At 44.7% G+C, this 21606-nt stretch overlaps 1 long non-coding RNA gene across 1 annotated transcript in view; it reads left to right on the top strand.

Moving 5' to 3' along the window:
* Positions 1-21606, top strand: part of LOC140069566 (uncharacterized) — an 85880-nt gene that overhangs the window by 38823 nt on the left and 25451 nt on the right. The window contains exon 2 of the long non-coding RNA XR_011848804.1: positions 446-562. This is a non-coding gene — a long non-coding RNA (uncharacterized lncRNA). The remainder of the gene's footprint in view (positions 1-445; positions 563-21606) is intronic.

Here is a 21606-nt window from a genome sequence, read left to right as displayed (position 1 = left end):
TGCATATTAGTAAAATATGATCATTTTACTTTCCTTTAAAATTGCAGTACTTGTATCTCTGTTGGATAAACGCCATGGCTGAGTGTGTTGCGTTTCCCTATTCTCTGCTAAGACCCTGTCTGCGGTAATACAATGGTGCCTTAAGTAAACTTCTATGGATAATGGCAGTGCAGGGCTGTAAATCTTTTTGGGAGCAGCAAGGCAGGCAAACAGTAAAATGAAAATTGCTATCAGAGAAATATGCATGCATTGTACTCATAAACCCTGCTATGTACTACCTTGTAATTTTCACCGGGGATAATGGTATGAGCAGCAAGTTTACTTTGTACAAATATTTGCCTGAATTTTTCTGCCACAACATTAGACCCCACAGAGTAGCCGAGGACACATTTATTTACTGCTTCATTTGTAAAACTTGCGGTACTAACTATTAACTCATTCACAGCGGCAAACCTTAGAGAAACCTGCCTCGCCGGCTCAAGAGTATATGTTTAACGTATTCGCCAATGGACCTCTGCAGAGCATCGCCAATGAGATCATTACCTCCGCCGTGGAGCCGGGAGTAAGTCATTGTTCTGCCTATTCCTTCTATCCGTGGATACGTTCCACGTACATGAATGTAAAATGTAAGCCTTAGATTTTCATTCTCTCGGCCTTTTGTTACAACAAATGTCATCGATTGCACTTGTCAAATCTCCTGGAACACATTCATTCTGTAATGTTAACATTTATTATTAGGTTATAACGTTTTATAAAGTTTTAGGTCTTATATATACAGTGGGGCTCATTTACTAAGGGGCCGAATTGCCAGGTTTCCCGAATATTACGGATTTGCGCCATTTTTTCCCTGAATTGCCCCGGGTTTTTGGGGCACAGGCTCGGATTGTGTTGCATCGGCGCCAGCTTGAACGCGACGGAAATTGGGGGCCGTAGCCGTGGGAAAACCCTGACGGGTTTGGAAAAAACGCGGTATTTAAAAAAGAATGTGTCACAAGATCAGAGAAGAGAAGAGGGCGGACCTCAGTGCAGCAGCGACACCTGGTGGACATCAAGCGCACGGACCTTAGTGAATCCCGGCAGACCCGAATCTTCGTCGGAGAACGCGCCGCTGGATCGCGACTGGACCGGGTAAGTAAATGTGCCCCAGTATGTGCAAAACCAGGTGCACAAAATAGGAAGTAGGCAAATGAGAGCTGGAAAATATTAATTAATTGGGTATTGGGATGGGGGAGCACCAGCAAACAACTCCAGATAACAAAATAGTTCTCCGTAACAACAACAAGGACGACAAGAGGAATAGAAGTTCCTCAAAAGCAATGCAGATTAACTGTATTTAGAAGCATTGAGATGACTTTACAGTGTTCTCTAAAAAATTTTCAGCTAGTTAGAGATGACAGATTCCCTTTAAAGGAAATCTACCATTTGATTCTATGCATTGCGAACCAAACATAGCTTCTGAATGTTGTAGCTACACTGACACAGAAACATATCTTGTTTAATCCCTGAACCAAGTCGTTTTGCTGAAAGAGCAATTATAAAATTATGCTAATGAGGCTCTGTCGCTCCTGTGGCTTCCCTGCGCTTCTCCTCACCCTAAGGCTACATTCACACAACATTGTGCCCGGTGTACCGTAGCACGGCAGGCACATGTCGGGGCTGCTCACCCCCACCCCTCTGCATCGCAATGTATGGCGCACGGCGCAGTATTTTTGGGAGAAGATAGGACATGTCCTATCTTTTCCCCAGCTACGGAACGGTACAGTGGCGCACGTATGCTGCACCATACGGCGCCGTGCGCCCATTGCCGTCTATGGGGGACGTATATATACAGTGTATATACATCTGCCATATACGTCCCCCATACATCCATGTGAATGTAGCCTAATTATGCACTTCTTCAGTCTTGTCCTGTCCAGCATAAGCCAAGATTATATGATCACTGTGTTGTCCCTGACAGGCAGAAGTAATCAATTACTGCACCATCCCCCAGCTGCTGTGTATGAGTTATCCAGCCCAGGTTGATTAGTCCTGTCTGGACAGTTTATATTTGATTTTTGAGAAAAACCACTTGCTTCAAGGATTAAACAAGATATGTCTCTGCATCAGTGTAGCTACAGCATTCTCAAGGTATGTTTGGTTCACAATGCATAAAAGCAAATGGTAGATTTCCTTTAAGGATTGAGACAAATAACCCTTAAAGACAACAGCTGAGAAAAGCTGGTCAGCATTTCCTAACATCCTGAGCGTGCAGTAGATAAAACATCAAAACAGACCAGAATGTTTTCCCATTAAATGTATTTCTAAAGGAAATTCTTGTATTTCTACGAATTCTTTTCCTTCCCATCAAGTCTCATTTCTCTGTGACTTAGACTTCATAAGACCGAAGGCATGAAGTCCCAGCGTAATGTCAATGTTTAATTTCCTAGCAAAGCAACTACTAAGGAAATGGTTGTAATTGCTTTGCTCCTGAGCTACGTATTATGACACCGCGCAGAAGGGTTAGACAGACAAGTCTATGGGTCCTAATAAAAAAAAAGGGATTTCAAGTACAATCGCGGTGTTTTTTTCCCCACAGCCTAATTGGCACCAGATAGAGCTTCCCTCTGAGAAATGTACAAAGATTAATTACTAGCGTTAGAAGATAATGGAATTTAACAATTACAGCCTAATACGTGAAATTAAAAATAAGCAGCCGCAGAGGGGAAAACCGCCGTGTTAAGCTTTGATTAACACTTTTTAATAGGTTTTCGCTGAGCCAGTGGCTGTGCCTGCCGCTCCACAAAATCCTGGATCGTTCATAGATCAGCCCCCGGGAACAGTACCTCATGGCGACCCTGCCTTACTTACCTCATCGACCTAATGCTGCACATAAAAATATCCAATTTTGGTAACGATTTTAATGTTCTGCTCAGTCGCCTTGTAGGAGTCTATGAATTCCTAATTCGTGTCATTGACTTATTATAATGGTGGGATTCAAGTATTTGTAATAAACACAAAAGTCTAGAAGTAAAAAAATAAAAGGTAAAACTGTTGCTTAGAATTTGAAGACATTTGTCGTAGAAGTCACTAGAAGTTGCAGGGTTGTAGTTTACTTGGTGTTGAATATGTGTTGGCAAGCGTCATTTTGTAGTGGGTAGCATCATTGTGCTATCATTTTTGCACACTTTTGGTTGGACAAAATTAGAATTTTTCACCCGATAGTTGTCTATATTTATGATCAATGGAAGACTGACAGCTGGGAGATCACTAAAACTCGGGTCCTATGCTCCCTCCTGCATGGCACCATGCCAATGAGAACTTAAAGGAAACCTACCACTTGGAATGGTGCTTCTAAGCCGCAAATACCGTGCACCAGCTCAGGGTGAGCTGGTGCCGGCGCTTATCTTCCTTATGTTCCTAAACAGATGTAAAGAGTTTAAACGCTTTATTAATCTTCACGCTTCACCACAGCGTGGTCCGCGCTCGGCGCACCATGCGCGCGACCGTGCGTGCGTCTGAATAGGAAGTGGTCGTGCGCATGGTGCGCCGAATGCGTAACACGGTGCGGTGAAGCTACATCCTATATAAAGATTAATAAAGCTTTTAAAGGCTTTACATCTGTTTAGGAACATAAGGAAGATAAGCACCGGCACCAGCTCACCCTGAGCTGGTGCACGGTATTTGCGGCTCAGAAGCACCATTCCAAGTGGTAGGTTTCCTTTAAATCTGTGATTAAAGTCCAAAGAAATAGAGAAAAATATTTCACTATGACCGGAGCTCCCAGTATTATTCTTCTCCCTCGTTATTCCATCTTTAACCACCGGTGAACAGCACCAATCCTCAGTTTCTCCTGCTGAAAGTGTGTCACCATTCAGACTAGCACCATCGCATTTTCATTATCCTCCTTTAATTATATTGTAAAGCACTGTAGCTGGAAGAAAATATACGTTCCAACAAAGTTAAAATTTATTTAAGTTCTTCATACTGACAACAGTCAGTTAAAAATGCGCATATCACAAATCAAATAGCGGGACGCTAGCTTTTATGACGCGCGACCCAGGGTTTCGCCGGCAAGGCCTCTTCCGCGGCGTTGCTCAATCTGTGACTATTAGCAAAGGAACTCAGGGAGTGATGAAGTTCTTACCGGTACCAAAGTCCTATCTTGAACCACATACATCCAGCATCAGGGCATAGCTTCAATAATACAGCAAGCGAGAGGAGTGTCTAGGCTGGGGGTCTTGTATTGTCTGGTGGCTTCAATATTGTAGTCTGGTCTGGTGATGCAGTATTATTGTGTGGTCTGAGATCTGTGTTATTATTGTCTGGTCTGGGGGCCTACATTATAATTGGATGCTCTAGTGCAGCGATGGCGAACCTATGGCACGCGTGCCAGAGAGGGCACGCAGAGCCCTCACTGCTGGCACGCGCCCCATCCTCCCAACCACTGCCAGGTGCGGACAACCACTGTCCACACCTGGTTGTCATGGCTGTTAGCAGTATCGGAGCTGCGCTCCGATAATGCTAACAGCCATGACAGAGCAGGGCGCTGACACTGCCTGCTGTCACTCTGATCACTGCAGCGCACAGGACGGTAAGCATCCCCGCGCTGGCAGCGAAATGATGTCATTACGCTGCCAGCGCTGGGCACCTTACTCCGTGTGCGCTGCAGTGATCAGCTGGAGGAACGAGTCTGAGGTGAGTGTATTTATTTTTTTAATTCAGCGCATCCATCCTGCCCGCTCCCGCACCTCCCATAAAACTCCGCCCGCAACCGGTCCGAAACTCACGGCCCAAACTGCGCCCGCTACCACAAGACCCACCCCCCCCCGCGCGCGCGCGCCCGAACCCCAGCCTGTTATGCCCGCTACCGCAACCCGCCGCCCCCCACCCCCCCCCCGCAAGGATTCCGGCCGTTCTCACTTCCCCCCCCCCCTTCCCCCGCTCAACTCCGGTCACTGCCCCCCATCACCCCCTCCCCTGGAACTCATGCCTCATAACCACACTGAAACGAACTCCAGATGCTGCACCCCTCCCCCCCCCCCCCTGGAACAACAGACACCTGAGCAAGAGTAAGTAACATATGTATTTTTATGTATGTAATTATGTATATGCATATTATATATTTATATGTGCATTTATATATACCTGTGTGAGGGATTATTTTTTGCATAACATATTTTACTTTTAATTTATTATTCCATGTCGTGTACTGGGAAGCTGGATTTTAATACTTTCGCTGTGCGCTCCAAATCATTTGTCTCCTTTATTCTTTGGTTCGGTCCTATCACAGTGATACCAGATTTGTAGGTTTTATTGTGTTTTAATGCTTTTTCTATAATTAAAACAGTGTACGAAAAAGAAAATAGTTTCGCCATCTTGTGACGCTAATAACTTTAGTGCACGGAGCTGGGGAGATTTGGGTTTTTTTGCTTAATGAGCCGTTGTTTTCATTGCTACCATTTTGAGGTCTGCGTAACCTTTTGATAACTTTTTATTACTCTTTTATGTGATGTAAAATGGTGTAAAAGTGGCGTTTCAGTGTGTATAGGACTGCTGGAATCCGAGCTCAGGCAGTCCTGTGTAAATTGATTCTAAACTAAACCGTCAGTTTTATGGTTAAATTGCCGTACTGGCACTTTGCGATAAGTAATAAGGTTTTGGGTTGCAGTTTGGGCACTCGGTCTCTAAAAGGTTCGCCATCACTGCTCTAGATCCTCCTACAAAGTGGGTGGTGTCACTGGGAAAATCTACATAAAATGGGGTGTTTAGGAGACCTGCTGACAATTGTGAGGTAGTTGTCATGTACAGAAGTAAGCAGCTTGTGATCCCGCAGAATGTATGATGTGAGCCATGTAGCCACAGTAATTATGGCTTATTATTCCCAGTCCGACAATGATTAGTAGAAACCTATTCACACCTATAGTTTTAATGCAGTTGTTAACTGCTGATGTGTGACTTGTCAGGAGCTGACACATAGCAGGCAGGTTTGACACTCTGACAGTGTAAGTGTCATTAGGGGAGAGACATCCTTTGGACAAGGAGAATGGTAACTGTGGTAAAATGGGCTACACAGAGACTTTTTGTAGTGCTACTGATTGATCTTACCTATTGAGAGACAGTTCCAGTGCACAGTATTCCATGGAACTCCATATATGGCTGTATACTGCCGCTGTAGCTCTATAGATAACATTTATTACAAAGGAGATGTTGCAGATGTTACTGTAAATCTGGTGACCTACAATTAAACATGACATCTGTGTGAGTCTCTTTCATCTTCTTCTTCCACCTGGCCAGCATGTCAGCTTCTTCCAGCCATAATTCAACTCTGCAGATTTAGCAAAATAAAATGTTAGGTTTCTTGCTTGTACTCCAACTCCCCTTTGGATCACTATTATGCCCTCACAGTAGCCAATATAGTCGCAGTGCCCCCACAGTAGCAAAAATAGTCACAGGCCCCAGAGTAGCAATATCATAACAGTGTCCTTGCAGAAGCCAATATAATAATGGAGCCCCATGGTAAACAAAATAGTAACCGTGCACTACAGGAGTCAGTATAGTATTATACCGTAATGGGGCCCAACAATAGCCATTAATTTATCAGTGCCAACATCCTGAATTCCACAGTATGATTATAGTGACATTTGCTTTACATAAACATAAATTGTAGCTAAAGCTTCAATTTGTACCAATATGAGGCACATGAACCATTTTTTGTTTTTTCACTAAATTGTCTTGGGTTGGAAGAAGTAACAAAATGGTGATTTTGGCATTATGATTCTTTTTCACTGCTTTTTACTGTATAAAGTTAATTATTATAAATTTCTACAATTGTGTTGCGGTTGAATTTTGTCACTTTTGAAAACTGTGTACCAAGAAAAAAACCTGCAACTGTTCTACATCCTGAAAACAGATCAGATTCTCTAAGAGCGTGCACTAATATTAAATAATGGGGCTCATTTACTTACCCGGTCCCGTCGCGATCCCGAGGCGTGTTGTCCGACGAGGATTCGGGTTCTGCCAGGATTCACTAAGGTCGTGCGCCCGATATCCAGCAGGTGTCGCTGCTGCGCCGAGGTCCACCAGAGTTCACCTGCTTCTTCCCGGTGTATAAAAGTGCTGGATCTTGCGACACATTTGGTTTTTAAATTCTGCGGTTTTTCCGAATCCGTCGGGTTGAAATCCGGGTTGAAATCCGATCGCGTGCACCAAAATCCCGGCGGAATTTGTCGCAAAACGGAAAAATTCAGGAAACCCGTCGGAAATGCGGCCGCGGAGCCCTTAGTAAATGAGCCCCAATGTGGCACAAGAGCACATAAGTGAGGCAAACTGCACAAAGGAAGATTGCACCATATATCTAGGCTAGTGTCTTATCTAAAGTACAGTCATGGCCAAATGTTTTGATAATAACACAAATATTATATTGTCACATGATCTGTTGCCCTCTGGTTTGTCAGATGTTTTTATCACATGCAGAAATACAAGTGCAATCATATTATGAGGAACAAAAGCTTTTATGGACAGTTAGAAGGAGTTACTGCAGCAAGTCAGTATTTGCAGTGTTGCCCCTTCTTCTTCAGGACCTCTGCAATTCTCCCTGGCAGCTCTCACTCACCTTCTGGACCAAATCCTGACTGATAGCCGTCCATTCCTGCACAATCACTGCTACATTTTGTCACAATTTGTTGGTTTTTGTTTGTCCACCGTGAAGGGTCCTGGAGGAGGAGGACAGAGGAGTCTGGAGGAGGTAGACAGAGGGGTCTGGAGAAGTAGGAAGGAGGAGGACAGTGAAAGTTGGAGGAGAAGGATAGAAGGGCCTAGAGGAGGAGGAAAGAGAAGTCTGAAGCAGGTTGACCAAGGGGCCGAGAGCAGGACAGAGAGTTCTGGAAGAGGGGCCTGGAGGAGAAGGACAGAGGGGCCTGGAGGAGGAGGACAGAAGGGCCTGGAGAAGGAGCCACAATATGAGGCAGGATTAAGAACTCGGGGTCACAATATGAGGAGGATGGAGGACAGGGCCCACAATATGAGGAGGAAATGAGAGGGGCCTAGAGGAGAAGAACAATGGGGTCTGGAGGATCAGGACAAAGGGGCCTGGAGGAGGAGGACAGAGGGGTCTGGAGAAGCAGGAAGGAGGAGAAGGACAGTGGAAGTCTGAAGAAAGTTGTTCTGTAGAAGAGGGGCCTGGAGGAGAAGGACAGAGGGGCCTGGATGAGGAGAACAGAGGGGCCTGGAGAAGGGGGAAAAAGGGGCTACAATATGAGGCAGGATTAAGAACTCAGAGCCACAATATGAGGAGGATGAAGGACAGGGGTCAAAATATGAGGATGAATTGAGAGGGGCCTTGAGGAGAAGAAGAGTGGGTCCTGGAGGATGAAGACAAAGGGGCCTGGAGGAGGAGGACAGAGGGGCTTGGAGGAGCAGAATAAAGGGGTCTGGAGGAAGAGGACAGAGGAGTCTGGAGGAGAAGAAGGAGGGACCTGGAGGAGAAGGAAGACAGAGGGGCCACAATATGAGGGAGGATGGAGGACAGGGGCGCACAATATGAGGAAAATGTAGCTCAGGGGTCACAAAATGAGGAGGACATAGGGTCCTGGAGGAGGAGGACAGAGGATTTAGAGAAGCAGAATGGAGGAGGAGGAGGACAGAGAAGTCTGGAGGACCAAGGGGCAGAGAGCAGGCCTGGAGGAGAAGGGCAGGTTGGTCTGGAAGAAGAGGACAGAGGGGCCTGGAGGAGGAAAACAGAGGAGTCTGGAGAAGGAGGAAAAAGGGGGCTTATGAAGGAGAACAAAGGGGCCACAATATGAGGCAGGATTACGAACAGGGGAAACAATATGAAGAGGATGGAGGACAGGGGCCACAATATGAAGAGGAAATGAGAGGGGCCTAGAGGAGAAAAACTGTGGGGCCTGGGGGATCAGGACAAAGAGGCCTGGAGGAGCAGGACAGGGGAGACTGGAGGATAAGGATATATGTGCATTGAGGGGGAAGACAAAGGAGTCTGGAGAAGGTGGACAAAGGGGCCACTATATGGAAGATGAAGGACAGGGGGCCACATTATGAGAAGGATGGAGGACAGGGGCCACAATATGAGGAGGAGAAGAGAGGACCTGGAGGAGACGAGGACAGAGGGGCCACAATATCAGGGAGGATGGAGGACAGGGGCCACAATATGAGGAGGACAGAGGGGCCTGGAGGTGGAGGACACAGGAGTATGGAGGAGCAGAACAAAGGGGTCTGCAGGAGCAGGACATAGGCTGGAGGAGGAGGACAGAGGAGGGTGAAGAAAGAGGATAGAATGGCCTGGAGGAGGAGGAAACAGAAGTCTAGAGAAGGACCAAATGGCCTAGAGCAGGAATGAGGGGTCTGGAGGAAAAGAGAGGCCCGGAGGAGAAGAATAGAGGGGCCTGGAAGAGGAGAACAGATTGGCCTGGAGGAGCAGGATAGAGGGGCCTGGAGAAGGAGGACAAAGGGACCCCAATATAAGAGATGATTAAGGACAGGGAACCACAATATGAGGAGGATGGAGGAAGAAAGGGAGGCTTGAAGAAAAGAAGTGTCGGAGGGGTTTCAGCATGGCTTACTCTGTTTGTTTTAGAGACTATTTGCAAATTAGGCTGGACGGATCTAGACATGGACAGGGGGGTCTGGAGGGAACAGAGGGATCTGGAGATTATAATGGGGCACATTTACTTACCCGGTCCGCAGAGGTGCATTGTCCGTGCCACGATTCACTGAGATCGTGTGCCCGATATCCTGCATGTGTCGCTACCCTGCTTAGGTCCGCTGGAGTTCACCATCATCTTCCTGGTGCATTGTGTGCAACACAATTTGAAAGTTAAATTCCACACTCATTCCGAATCTGTCGGATCGTCCGGTGGCTCGCCCCCCAAATTTCTGTCGCATGAAAGCCAGCACAGCTGTGCCAGAAACTGATTGCGTGAAACACAATCACAGCACAGACCCCTTTTTAATACCTGTCAAACCGTGCAAATCCCGAAAAAAGCCCACAGTCAGACGAACGTGCGATCTGCGACCCTTAGTAAATAAGCCCCAATGTCTTAAAAAAGGGACATTTTATTAGAAAACACTGAATATAAATAAAAACAATTAAGGAGAGATTTTTGCGCAGCATAATAAATTAGAATGGGGTAATAAATACAGTTTGGGACATTGTTATCCAGGTAACACTACACTGCAAGTGACTGGTCTTTTTAGTTGCACAGTGTGGAGAGTATTAATGGAGTTCTGGAACAAGAAGACATGACGCCAATACTGTAGCCACTGACTAACCATTGAGATTGTGAGAGCTCTCAGCACGTGCAGTGTTTTATCCATAATGTCAGTGATTCAAGTCCGTCTTCTGTATGGGATGCGGTGGCTCCATGGGTGGGGGTTATTGTCATCAGTTGTTAATTAGTAATATCGGTGATGATTTTTAGGCCAGCTCACTAAAAACAGCCGGCTCTTTTTGCTCCTGAACGACTCTCCACTAATTGTATGATAGGAGCCTCTGTCCAGTCAGTCACTCCTCCCCACACAACTTTTAATCCAATTTTATCACATTAAAAAGGGATTGATAAACCAATTATAGGTGGGATTAAGTGAACCATGGGCTCACTGCCGACTCCCATCGTTCACATGAAAGAGCCAGCTCTTAGCGCCGGCTTGTTTCGCAAATGACTCATCACTAGGAGTGAAGCGGTGCAGGGAGAGACACCGAAAGTTATGCAAGATCACAAACTGGATTGAAGAGGCCGGGGAGAGACAGGGCTGCCATTTCTATTCTTTGCAGATTTTTGGATGCACAAGGCTCTCCTGCTATCTACAGTTGGGAGGACAGAGAAGTCTGGAGGCAGAGGAAAGAGAAATCTGGAGGAAGAGGACAGAGGAGTCTGAAGGAGTCTCCAGAGTGAGCAGGGAGCAGCAGCCTCTCGCATCTGTAAAACCATTTTGTATCTTTCTTATCATCTATGGACCCACAGGTGATAAGGTGATAAGGATCACAGGCCAAACTGAGGAGGATAGCAAAGAAACTTCTGGACACACTTGATGAAAGTAAGCAGGTGTCAGGTACGGCCATGGGTGCGCGATGCGCTCCTTCCTATGCCAACCTATTTTTGGGTTGGTGGGAGGAGCGGGTCGTGTACCCACTGGCCGTATTTCAAAACAATGTGGCGGGCTGGTACCGCTACATTGATGACATCTTGCTTATCTGGACGGGCACCAGGGAGGAGTATCAACTTTTTATTGATTTATTGAACGAGAACCCCTGGAACATTCGATTAACCTCTAAGATTTCTGAACGCTCTGTTGAATTTTTAGATTTGAACATCAAATTATCTGACTGTACTCTCACAACCACTCTTTACAGAAAAGAAACCGCAACAAACAGCTTGCTCTCATTTACAAGCTTCCATCCGAGGCATCTGAGAGAGGGGATCCCAGTGGGACAGTTTCTGCGGATTAAACGCAACTGCACAAATCCAGACGACTTCAAGGTGAACGCAAAAGACCTGACAACTAGGTTTAAAACACGTCATTATCCCAAGAAGGTCATTTCAAGAGCTTTTTCTCGAGCAAAAAATAGTGAGAGACACACACTCCTTACGCCCCGTGTGCGCTTACCTAATAACAAAATTCGACTGATCAGCACCTTCCACAACCAGTGGTCTGATGTCTACAAGATCTTGGACAACAATTGGGGCATTCTACTGAGTGACAGCCGGCTACACACACATATCTCAGATAAACCACAGATGGTGGCCCGCCGAGCAAGAAACCTGAAGGACATCCTGACATCTAGTCACTTTCAGCGTCAGACAACACCCCTAGGGAGGGGACAACGATTGAAGGGTTCGTTTCCATGTGGGGGCTGCTCGATCTGCGATCGCATCTTGGTTCTCAATGAGACTTTTGTACACCCTAATAACCATTCTTCCCACAGATTAAAAAGCTACATCAACTGTAAATCAAGAGATGTGATCTATGCCTTGGTCTGTCCATGCTCAAAAATATACGTTGGCCAAACTGGCCAGGAACTCCGTAGACGGGTTCAACAGCATCTGTCGACGATAACTACAGCAGCAAGAGACCAAACCAATGGTAAGACCCTAACCACAGTAGCCTCACATTTTCTCCATTTCCACCAGGGGAGGAATACGGGCCTGAAAGTCTGTGGGTTGGAGAGGATTTACCGTAACATCCGAGGTGGCGGTTCCAACAAACGACTACTTAGGGCTGAGTCCAAGTGGATATTCCAACTGGACACACTAGCACCCAAAGGTCTTAATGAAGATTTACTTTTTACTGGTTTCTATAAGGACTAGGTTTATATTTATATTTATATTCATATTGATCTAACTGTCTCTAATAATTTTTTCCTTTATCTTTAATTCTCACTCTACACTCACTTTTTATTACTTCACTCTGCCCACTCAGTACACCCCCACTCACACCTGCACATTTTCATTCACCATCTCCCCTTACAACACACTTCACTTACATTTCGTCCCTCATACACCATCCCACCCTTCACTCTTTATCCTTCCTTCAATCACATCACTCCCTTATCCATTCATCATACCCACCCTTCATCCCCACTCACTATATACTCCACTAATATTTAGTCCCCTACACAACATTTCACTGCACACCCTCCATCCTTCCCTCCATTACATCACTCCCTTATCCAGTCATTACACCCATTCTTCATTTCCATTCGCTTTTCACTCTTTCCCCACTCACGACTTCTCCTCTCTCTTTTCTCCCCCCCCCCCCCCTCCCTTATTACCATCTCATGTCCCCAATTTTCACTTTTGACGCACATGCATATGGTCCTCTTAAGAGTCTTTTATCTGTTCTTGGACCTCTTCCTTAGATTTGGTTTATTCACTTTTGTCACATATATTTCCACAGTGATCCTATCAGTGTTTGAGATCATCATATGCTATTATCGACAATACTGGACTCTGCCTCCTATCTTGGATCGAGATCATCAAAAATGACCGCCGATACTACGTATCCGTTAACGCTCATCTGATGCAAGGACTCGTCTGTTACTTACCTCCTTGACCAACTGAGTTGTTTATCTCATGTGACCTGCTTCGCCTGGCTCTCCTGGTGTCTCCACACCTGTTATGTTCTAACAAGCTTATTTCACTCTGATAAGTATGGTATCTTAGGTTACTTAGCTATTAAATCACATATACATTTTCTCAAAGTGACCATCTACTAATGTTTATTTCCTCTTTATGTTCACTTAGCTGTGTTACTTTTGGCTTGACCCATCTCCAGTACAGCCCCCACCCCAGGTTCACCTTTTTGCATTTATTACATCACCTAGCCCTAGTACAGGCCAGGTCCTGTATTATTTCATATGTCATCCCTTAATCGGTCATCTACACATAAATTTCTTTTTCCAGGTTCTCGTTTCGCAAATTCTTATGTATAGCAAGTTGAAGACACATTCTCTGTGGTTTTTTCACTTTGCACCACCTTTGTCACAATTCCATGCACTATAATATTTTTTCACTTACCTTTAGTCTGGACCAAATCCTGGCCTATTTAAGTCTTCATATTTAATGTTACTTCTTTAGGCTGATATTGACTTTTATTATAAGCCAGCACGTTGTTCCCTTTGTGCATAGCTATCATTATGGAGAAAAAATTCCCCATTTCTTGGGGCCTCCTGTTCTGGTCTCTTCACAATACTTTAATTAATTAGTAAGTTTTTCACTTGTCTTTTTGCGTGGAACCTCCCTTGTAAGTCGGCAACTTTCATGCCGCGATCGTCGTTATGAGGATTATCCCTTTGCCTGTATATATACATTCACTTGAATTTGACCATAGCAGGCTTCTATTCACACGGGGGGTTAGGCTTTTATACTTGTACCCTTGGCTCCATACCGTATACGATCGATCTCTACTTTTGTATATATATTCTTTAGTTTTTATTGTTTTATACTAGCTTTCACATTTCTGGTTTCTTCTTTGCGTCAAATAAGAATCTATTTCTGTAAGTCGGCAATCGTGTGCCGCAATCAAAGTTATGAGGATCCACTACTGTATGCGTAATACCAATATCTTCTTATGACCGATGACTACCTTTATATTTACTGCTTCAACATATTCGTTTTATTTCGTTGCCTGACGATTATCTGTCTAAATGATACTTACCTCTGTTCTACGTCGGCGTCTCTGCATTGCCTCTTCGCGCATGCGCCATTGACATTGTACTATCTCATTTTGTTTTCATTCATAAAAACACATCAGGCACTGCACATGCGCGCCTGGTAATCACCGCCGGCGGGCAGTGTCATTTCCGGTTTCCCGAAACGTCACTTCCGGTTCTCGGAACACTATCCCCGGTTCCTGATACGTCAGCGACCGACTCGGGAAGTGTCCTGTATGGGCAGCTGCACTTGGAGGTGGGTCTTTTTAGCCTTTATATACCTGCTGCATATATCACTGACATTACCCCTGAGGAAGCCTGGTAGTACAGGCGATACGCGTGGGGAACTTCTCCTCCAGCCCCTTCCCTGACTGCACTATGCACTTTAGGTAATTATTTGTTGTCATCATCGCTTTAATGGCCAAGCTACTTATAACTTCATTGTGACTTATATGATTGTATTTTGATTATTGTTGGTAGCTTTTAAGCCAAACCAGGTTCCTATGTCCTGGCATATATACCTCACTTATGACTTTGTTTGCATTGTGCCCAGGGTTGGTCGCTGGACTTTGGCACATTGAGTGCTTTTTAATTGTTTTTAAATTTATTGTATTTTGGACTTAATAAAGATTGTTGTACCATTGATATACATCCTGTCTTGCTTTTGTTGTGCATTATCTTTATTTGGGATGTTTACATGTCTGGGCTCCTTTTGCCCAGCTATTTTTTCATAGACCCGTTTTTGCTTAAATGAAAGAGCCAGCTCTTAGCGCCGGCTTGTTTCGCAAATGACTCATCACTAGGAGTGAAGCGGTGCAGGGAGAGACACCGAAAGTTATGCAAGATCACAAACTGGATTGAAGAGGCCGGGGAGAGACAGGGCTGCCATTTCTATTCTTTGCAGATTTTTGGATGCACAAGGCTCTCCTGCTATCTACAGTTGGGAGGACAGAGAAGTCTGGAGGCAGAGGACAGAGAAATCTGGAGGAAGAGGACAGAGGAGTCTGAAGGAGTCTCCAGAGTGAGCAGGGAGCAGCAGCCTCTCGCATCTGTAAAACCATTTTGTATCTTTCTTATCATCTATGGACCCACAGGTGATAAGGTGATAAGGATCACAGGCCAAACTGAGGAGGATAGCAAAGAAACTTCTGGACACACTTGATGAAAGTATAAGGCAAAGTAGACCTACATCACAACAGCTATTGATTTAAGAAAAAAAGAAATATTATTGGAGGAACGTTTTCAGAAAATCGTTGTGATGCCTCCCTTGAAGCAAGCATAACAATTTCATATGTGACACGGTGTCATGATCATCTGGATAACTACGCCCTCTATTTTATATTGGCTTTAAAAGGAGGAAGCAATATGTGCTTCTCGTTAGACATTAAACTATTAGTTTAGAAGAGCTAATTTGCATACCTTTTCCCATGGAGCCTTTCCTACCAGGAAATCTCCATAAAACAGCTGGAGGTCTCTAATGAGAACCAAGCACTCCTCATAGAGATACTGAAGGGGTAAACTGAGGACTCTAATGCTCGATGCTATACATTATAAGTGCCCAATTATAAGTTTCCTATAACGAGCAAGTTATATAAGAGAAGAGAACTAATAGGTTGTTATGGCTTGGTACAAGGAGCGCACGTATAAGCAATGCTGGTACATGAGCCCTACTGAACACTTGGCTTGGGAGGAATAGACAAGGCGTGCAGCAGCTTCTCCTGAGCGCTACTTCTGCTTACCTAATTACGGCAGAAGCTGTGCTCATTAACTCCTCTCATCTGGCTCACTGCTCAGCTAAATATTCTGTAAATGAGCTGACAATTATGGCAGTATTACCACCACTAGCTCTGCTCCCAGCTACAAGGCTGCCTTGGATGTCGCAAATGCCGGTATTATCAGGTTAGGAGTTTTGTAAACATATTGAAGCACTTAATTGGAGGACTATTAAGACCGGAAAATAGTTCAGCAACACATGGAGGTTAGTTTCCCATATCACTTGTTACCTGCTTAGAGAGTATACTACCATACGCTGGGGGGGGATATTTATTGCAGGCTTCTTGCACCAGCTTTTTCTGTGTTAGATTTAAAGAGAACCTTTCATCAGATTTTACCCCACTAAACGACAAGTACGGGATGAAATGTCCTTTCCACAATTCTCTCTTTTATATGACAAAATTTATTTTAAAAATCTACCCCATAGTCTGGCAAATATGACTCTTCTCCCCTCATTTTCACATAAGATGAGTCAAGTTTGGTGGCTGTTGAAGTGTCACTTTAGAAGTTCCTATCTTTAATTCTGTAGTACCTAAAAACATGCCTACTGTGTTGTATTAATGATAGGAATCTCATCTTTTAGATGACATCAGGCTTATGGTTCTTTGAGCTACAAAACTAGAGATACAGTTAGCTAAGAACATAGTTAGTAATGAGATCCAGTTCCCACCTAACATTTAACTTCCTGTATGTCAATTTCTGTAGTCAAGAACCATAAGCCTGATTCTGAAAGAAGATCTTTAATATGACACCAACTGCATGTTTCTAGGTAATACTTAACCAAAGATACAGGCTTCTGGTGTGACTCTCCCCCTTTTAGGAGCACAGTCACAAGAAAGTCACAATTTTCTGCACAACTAGTTCTTAAAAAGGAACCACTACACAGACTCAGGGGCACTTTATATTTGGTTTCTAGCCCGCTAGGTTGCTGAGATATCAGTCTCAGTATGTGATCATTATAATACTCTACACTGTTAGAGAGGAGGAGCTGGAGCAAGAGGCATGTGTTATGCTAATCTTTTCTGAGAAGTAGGAGATTATCATAACACACCCCTCCTCTGCTCCAGCTCCTCCTCCCTGACAGTGGAGAGGATAAGAATGTTCAGATAATGGGACAGATATCTTAGCTACCGTGGGGCCTAGAAAGAAAATTCTAAGTGCCTCTGAATCTATGAAGCAGTCCCTGTAGGGTGATATGTTCATCTCCATGGGGCACATTTACTTACCCGGTTCCTCAGAGTTCACAGAATAGTCCGTGTATAATGCACTGTGCGGCGATTCACTAAGATCGTGCACCCGATATCCTGCATGTGTTTCAATACTCCCTAAACCTGGAACTGTATTTAGTGAATTTGCACCTAAAGTTGAAACTTTTTGAAAAGTTGCGTCTACTACACAAGGATCCATGTAGAAAGTGGAGTAGGTTTGTAAATGTTGTAAAATAGATGTTGTAAACTACAAAGATAAATTCCCCTCTATGTGGTCGCCGACAAGAACATCTGTATTACAAGACGCTGCATTCAATGGGGCACATTTACTTACCCGGTTCTGTCGCGATCCAGCGGCCTGTTCTCAGACGAGGATTCGGGTCTTCCGGCGATTCACTAAGGTCGTGCGCCCGATGTCCACTAGGTGTCGCTGCTGCGCTGAAGCCCGCCGAAGTCCGCTGGAGTTCACCAACCCATTCCCGGTGCATGTGAGTGATTGATTATTCGACACAAGTCGTTTTTTAAATTCCTCAGTTTTTTCTGAATCCGTCGGGTTTTCCGACGGCCACGCCCCCCATTTCTGTTGTGTGAAAGCCGGAAAAAATCGGGAAACCCAACAAAAGTGCGGCCACGGTGCCCTTAGTAAATGAGCCCCAATGTGTATGAGTTTTCAAATGCATTTTGCATTGCTAATGATTATTATTAATATTAAAAGCAGAAATATATATTACTACTGTACTAACAAAATGCACTGCAATGTGTTTTTTTTTATCAATGTGATTCAAAGCTAAATGTGCAATAAAAAGCATTGTGAGGGTTATTTATGTTGAGACCTGATGTGCTGTACAACAAGACAGGAAAGGGGAGAATGGAATGTGTCTGCATTCTGTGATATCACATTCTCTATGCATTATACCTATGCTTATTTACTAAGGGGTTTCCGGGTTTTGTGTGGCTTTGACGGTTATGTAACATGGGTTTGTGCTGTGATTGTGTCGCACGAGATTGGATTGTGGCTTTCATGCGACACAAATTGGGGGCTGTGCTGTGGGACGATCCGACTGATTCAGACTGAGCGCGGGATTTAACTTTCAAATGGTGTCGCCAGCCAAGCACTTACACCGGGAATAAGAAGGTGAACTCCGGCGGACCTGAGCGGAGAAGCGACACATGCAGGATATCAGACGCATGATCTTCGTGAATCGCGTCAGAGTTCATTATCGTCGGACAATGCACTTTCAGGGAACTCTGCATCCCGGGTAAGTAAATGTGTCCCATTGTTTTCTTTCCTGTACTGAAATTCAATACTGCTCACCTTATCTGTTCACATTATTATTGTGGTACTGGTATTATACAATAGTGTATATTATGCCTGTACTGTATTATCCTTATACTGTGACATCAATGTGTGCATTATCTATATACTCCTGCCTCTCTGCTCTTAGCACTAACTACTTCTCTAGGTCTTTCACAACTCTCCGATTCCCCCACTCATAATGAGGGAAACATCTTCGATTTGGTCTTTCTTCAATATCTAATTTTTACCAATTCTTCCTTTCCACTTTCAGACCATAATCTCCTTTCTTTTACTTTCAATAATCCTTCACCTTCTCTGAATCCTACCACCCATGGCCTAAAGACACCGCACTCTCTTGGTTTTCTTCCTATCTCTATGACTGCATTTTCAGTGTCTCCTTTTCTGGATCTTTCTCTTCTTCTGTTCCTCTCACTGTTGGTGTTCCTCAGGGATCAGTCCTAGGTCCTCTTCTCTTCTCTCTCTATACTGCCCCCATTGGACAAACCATCAGCAGATTTGGCTTCCAGTATCATCTTTATGCTGATGACACCCAGCTATATACTTCTGCACGTGACATCACTCCTGCCTTACTCCAGAACACTAGTGATTGTCTCCCGGCTGTCTCTAACATCATGTCCTCTCTCTTCTTGAAACTTAATATTTCTAAAACTGAACTTCTTGTTTTTCCACCTTCTACTAATTTACCTAAACAAGATTTCTCCATCTCGGTCTGTGGGGTCACTAAAGCACTGAGGCAGCAGGCCCGCTGCCTAGGGGTTGTGCTGGACTCTGACCTCTCTTTTTCACCATATATTCAATCTCTTACTCGCTCTTGCCACATGCATCCCAGAAACATCTCCAGAATCCGACCATTTCCGACAATTGAAACTTCTAAAATGCTCTTATTCACTCTCGACTAGACTACTGTAACTCCCTACGAATTGGTCTTCCACTCGCTAAACTCTCTCCTCTTCAATCTTTTCTTAATGCAGCAGCCAGGCTCGTCTTTCAAACCAAACACTACACGGATGCCTCTGGTTTGTGCCAATCACTGCACTGGCTGCCTGTCTCCTTCCATATTCAATTTAAAATAATAACCCTCATCCACAAAGCTCTGCATAATGCTGCACCTTCCTATCTCTCTTCTCTCATCTCAGTCTATCACCCAACCTGTGCGCTGCGATCTGCCAGTGATGTTAGATTAATCTCTACCTTAATTTGAACCTCTCATGCACGTCTCCAGGACTTCTCCCGAGCTGCACCAATTCTCTGGAATGCCCTTTCCCGGACTATCAGACTAATACCCACCCTCCAAAGCTTCAAACGTGCTCTTAAAACCCATCTCTTTAGGCAGCCTATCACACTCCCTGACTGCATGAAATATCAATTCTTATTTTACTAATCCATCCTGTGTCCTATCTCCCATCTGTTATCCAGCAAACACCAGATATATACCAAGCTCCAGGCTTCTATGCAGTCACTTTCACCTTGGACTTTGTATTTAAGATGGCGGCTGATGACTGGTTCAAGCAGCAGAATTTTATTTATTAAATTATTTATTATTATTATTAAATTATTTTATATTTTTCCCTTATAAAGAATGGCTGGACCATTGTACAATCTCTTTTATTTCGTGTGTCACCCCTTTATCCTCATGGACTGTAAGCTCTTGTGTCACCTCCTCATCCTCATAGACTGTAAGCTCTTGTGTCACCCCCTCATCCTCATAGACTGTAAGCTCTTGTGTCAACCCCTGATCCTTATAGACTGTAAGCTCTTGTGTCACCCCTCATCCTCATAGACTGTAAGCTCTTGTGTCACCCCTCATCCTCATAGACTGTAAGATCTTGTGTCACCCCCTCATCCTCATAGACTGTAAGCTCTTGTGTCACCCCTCATCCTCATAGACTGTAAGCTCTTGTGTCACCCCCTCATCCTCATAGACTGTAAGCTCTTGTGTCACCCCCACATCCTCATAGACTGTAAGCTCTTGTGTCACCCCCTGATCCTTATAGACTGTAATCTCTTGTGTCACCCCCTCATCCTCATAGACTGTAAGCTCTTGTGTCACCCCCTCATCCTCATAGACTGTAAGCTCTTGTGTCACCCCCACATCCTCATAGACTGTAAGCTCTTGTGTCACCCCCTGATCCTTATAGACTGTAATCTCTTGTGTCACCCCCTCATCCTCATAGACTGTAAGCTTGTGTCACCCCCTCATCCTCATAGACTGTAAGCTTGTGTCACCCCTCATCCTCATAGACTGTAAGCTCGTGTCATCCCCTCATCCTCATAGACTGTAAGCTCTTGTGTCACACCCTCATCCTCATAGACTGTAAGCTCTTGTGTCACCCCCTCATCCTCATAGACTGTAAGCTCTTGTGTCACCCCCTCATCCTCATAAACTGTAAGCTCTTGTGTCACCCTCTCATCCTCATAGACTGTAAGCTCTTGTGTCACCCTCTCATCCTCATAGACTGTAAGCTCTTGTGTCACCCCCTCATCCTCATAGACTGTAAGCTCTTGTGTCACCCCCTCATCCTCATAGACTGTAAGCTCTTGTGTCACCCCCTCATCCTCATAGACTGTAAAAGCTCGTGTGTCACCCCCTCATCCTCATAGACTGTAAGCTCATGTGTCACCCCCTCATCCTCATAGACTGTAAGCTCTTGTGTCACCTATCATCCTCATAGACTGTAAGCTCTTGTGTCACCTATCATCCTCATAGACCAGTGATGGCGAACCTTTTAGAGCCTGAGTGTCCAAACTTCAACCAAAAGCCACTTATTTATTGCAAAGTGCCAGCGCAGCACTTTAAGCAGTAATTTATTTCTCCTTGTTCATTGACAACTTTCAATCCTTCAGCCTCCCAAGGACACCAACCCAGTTGAAAGGAGGAGGGCAAATTCATCCATCATTGCAGGAAGATTCTGCAGGCAGATTCTTTGAGCTCTGTCTGGTGAACTTCATTCTGGAGTGATGGCCTGGGTGCCCACAGAAAGGGCTCAGAGTGCCGCCTCTGGCACCAGTGCCATAGGTTCGCCACCACTGTCATAGACTGTAAGCTCTTGTGTCACCCCCGACGGATTAGGACTATGCGCAGGATTTAACATTTGAATTGTGTTGCAACCAATGCACTTACAAGCACCAGGAAGAAGCAGGTAAACTCCGGCGGACTTCAG

This window comes from Engystomops pustulosus, chromosome 7 (assembly GCF_040894005.1).
Source record: "Engystomops pustulosus chromosome 7, aEngPut4.maternal, whole genome shotgun sequence".
Lineage (NCBI taxonomy): Eukaryota > Metazoa > Chordata > Amphibia > Anura > Leptodactylidae > Engystomops > Engystomops pustulosus.
This window is presented reverse-complemented; position numbering and strand designations above follow the sequence as displayed.